A 692-nucleotide genomic window follows, 5' to 3' on the forward strand; every position below is an offset into this window, starting at 1 on the left:
GCCCATCGAGGGAGAGCGAGACGTGGCGCTGATATGAGCCATTGCATTCTTAGTTTCTTTTTTAAACAAGGTCACGAGAAGGGAAAGAAAAACTAAGCATTCCGAGATTCAGAGTACAGTTCCATCAGTCAGTGAAGTCTCTCAGATCTGTAAAGTCACAAACATGATTCTCATATGAAATGTGGAGCACGTATGTTTCTCCAGAGGGCCGTTTTTTTTTTTTTAGAGAGAGAAAACTCCACTGCATGTGTGAACCCCACCCCATAACCCCCCATCCCCAGAGCACGAGACTTGAAATGACACCAAGGAAGGGGGGAAAACAAAACCACATGGCAGGTAGAGCCCACCAAACCTGAGTGAAAAGTTTTTTTTTTTTTGTCGTTTTAAATGTAAAAGAAATAAGGTCTTTGCACCAGTCAGTTCTTACCACAACATCTGCTTCACCCTTTCCCCACGTCAGTCCAGAATGTGACATCTTTGGATGGTGACAGACAACACATATCTCTGTAAAGTGCGCTCGCTCGCGTGAGCCGTTCCTTTCACTCTCAACTTTTCTTTTTAACTTTCTACTCTTTAACTTTCTTCTGTTCCCCTCTTATACGTCTTCCCTGTCAAACACCACCAAGTTTCAGTTAAAATCAAACAGAAAAAAAGGAGATCAAATTATTTGATAATTATTTTCAATACATATA

This window comes from Protomyctophum parallelum (assembly GCF_964188405.1).
Source record: "Protomyctophum parallelum genome assembly, chromosome: 6".
Lineage (NCBI taxonomy): Eukaryota > Metazoa > Chordata > Actinopteri > Myctophiformes > Myctophidae > Protomyctophum > Protomyctophum parallelum.